The following is a 3,040-nucleotide window of genomic DNA, read 5'->3' as shown; positions in this document are numbered from 1 at the left end:
GCTGGGTTTCCGTCACAGTATATTCATCAGAATCTAAATGTGCGCGTGCCTATATGCACACCTGTAGCCTATGTTTTGCAGATATATATATATATATATATATATATGACGGAGCAGTGGGCGTGTTTATTCTGGTTCCACTGAAAAATTGGCCATTCATTCTTTTTCCCGTAGAGATTTACAAAACAAATATGTATATCAACGATTTTAAGCCTATAGCATCAAGCCATCCAGGACCTGGTTGATTTTAAGCCTATAGCATCAAGCCATCCAGGATCCTGGTTGAATCATGCTCATAAAACCTTTGATTCTGTAAAACCAAATAAAACAATTAAACAAAGGGTATATTTATTAATTATAGTATATCATATGATTTATTTCCCCCCCCCACACTTATGGAAGGTGCATAAGTGTTCTTCAGTCAGCAAAATAACATTACAATTAAAACCAACATCTTGTCTTTACATATTACTACAGAATGAGCGTAATTGTACTAAAATATCACTATATCGTTATATCTCTGGACTTATTTATACCTCCCACTTTTGGAGTCTCGTGTAAAAGTTTGACCTTTATCTGTGTTGCCAGTAGAGTAATGAATTGCACGGCCTAAAAGCCTCACTAAGGGGCACTGCAGTGCTGAGAACACAACAGTTCTTCTTACAGTTCTTCTAGGTTGTTTACAGTTCATACAGATTTACTTTAACAAAGTCAAAAAAATAAAGAAAAGCATTGCTGTCAAATATCTAATCAACTACAAACAGTGTTCTGGAGTGGGAGAGATCAATCCTACTAAAAATGTGCCACATCTCTGCATGCGTGTGTGCGTGCGTGCGTGCATACGTGTGTGTAAGTAATGCACGTAACTCGAAAACCGTTTGTCCCACCGACTTCACATTCGACACACGCGTTCCACACCCCCGCAGGGAGTGCAGTGCCCGGTATCGAGTCGGTCGGACCCACGGTTCTCCAGAACCACCACAAAAGGCTCTGCCAGTGCAGGGCCTAATGAGGCCAACTCCTTTCACCTGTGCAATTATCAGCCTCTGCCTCAGCCAATTGAGGCTCAAACCAATCAGGCTCTGCCGCCAGTTTGGCCGAATTGATTGCCAAGTACACTTTTCAAACACTGTTTGCAGTCTTCACACACACACAGACCTCCATGTGGGACACGTACGGCTGACAGTTAAAACGGGTGCTATGACAACGTATATCTCATTAGGTTCCCAAGTTGCATCGTTCCCAAGCATGCCAGCGGTGGCCGACTGCGACGGGCACGTCTAGTAATATAATATAGTATGGCAAAAAAATGCCTACGTCTTCTGTGTATTTCTCTACAGAATATCACGCCAAATGATGGCGTTAAGCGTGTTTAATTTCACATGCAGTAGTTCATCGAGCATAATAATACGGAGTGTCCTGCATTTCCACGGGGCGGGTTTAACAAAACAAAAAAGCCTCTGCCCAGGGGGGGGGGGGGGGGGGGGTCAGGGTAATCCAATCACAACCAAGCATGGGCCAGACTATATCTGACCACGTTACAGTCTGCTTTACAGGCTAGGAATGAACTGTACACCCCAAGACTGAAGAGGCGTAGGCTACAATGAGATGGACGCCATTGTTTTGGACAAAGCTGCTGCCCTCCCTTACTCAGAAGGCCTGGGATAAAACACACGCGAGGTGGTTTATTAGAGACAGTGGTGGAAAGTACATGAACGTATACATTTACTAAGTACTGTACTTAAGTATTTCAAATTGTCAATACTTAGTACTTCTACTCTGCTACATCTCAAGAGGAAAATATTGTACTTTTGAGTAGAAATATTTGAAAACTTTAGTTACTGGTCACCTTGTAGATCTGGATTATTATTACCAAACCACACTAACCCGGTGACGTGTGGTGCTGTTGGCCCGCCCCCCGCTCCATTATGATTGGCGGAAGGCCCTTCTCTATCCTGATTGGATGAAGGATTTGCCACCTAGCCAAAAGGGGTTAACTGGGGACAGGGAGGAACTCCTTATAATATAAGGAGTGCCAGTGATTTGAACCACAAGTCGCCAACTCTGTTATGTCACTATAGGACCAAATAGATTATTTCTTTTTTTTTGGTGTTTTTCGTTTTTAGCCACATTAAAACAGTTGGAATGTTAAAGAATGTTTTTATTCCATCAGAAAGTCGTTTTAGTGTCATTAAGTCGTTGTATTTACATTGCAAAAATGTCTCTATAAGTACAGTTTATTTGCCGTATTTTGGGGGTGTGAACATTCCTGCACGTATTTACATAGAGTCGTTTCGATTGGCCATAGCTATCTTTGTTCTCCAGTTACAGTAGCCGTGTGTTTGTGACAATAGTCAATAAATAGCCTACAACATCAGCATTTTTGTTAACTTGATATGATGCTGTTGGATGTTGTAATAAAAGTATAAATTAACTGATTTACCCGTCGTCCACTGAAGAAAAAGTTGCTGTTTGTTTGTGGTCTCCACACGGACCACACGCATTCTGACGATTGTCTTAGTTGTAAATCCATTCTTCTGCCCTTTATTTCAGTGCACACATGTGCATGTTTAGCACTGTGTTTTAATCTCTGTAACTTTATTACCGTTGGATGCAGCTGCCTGATGATCAATAGCCTACATGAATTAATAACATCGCGCGTGATCGCGCGTCGCGGTAAAATCCGTCTTTTATATCATTTGATCAATCCATGACATCCATGCGTGATTGCGCGTCGCGGTGAAATCCGTCTTTAATATAATTTGATCAATCCTTGACATTGTTGTTCAAATATTGAATGAGAAGACATAGTGTAGTACTTCAAAGTGGAAGCATCATAACACACGTCTAAGGTATTTTTTCCCCTGATTTTCTGTTGGTAAGGTTTTGACTCTTTCACATCAGTGCACGGCTGATTCAAGCCATGCATTTAGGGGTAAAAAGGTACCTTTGTACATATTAATAATGTAATGTAAACATACAGCATTTTTAAATGTAGCAATTAAAAGCATGGGTCTAAAACTACAAGTAACTCCATGGA

This window comes from Protomyctophum parallelum, assembly GCF_964188405.1.
Source record: "Protomyctophum parallelum genome assembly, chromosome: 16".
Taxonomy (NCBI): domain Eukaryota; kingdom Metazoa; phylum Chordata; class Actinopteri; order Myctophiformes; family Myctophidae; genus Protomyctophum; species Protomyctophum parallelum.
The sequence above is the reverse complement of the archived record's forward strand: the minus strand, read 5'-3'. Positions refer to the sequence as shown.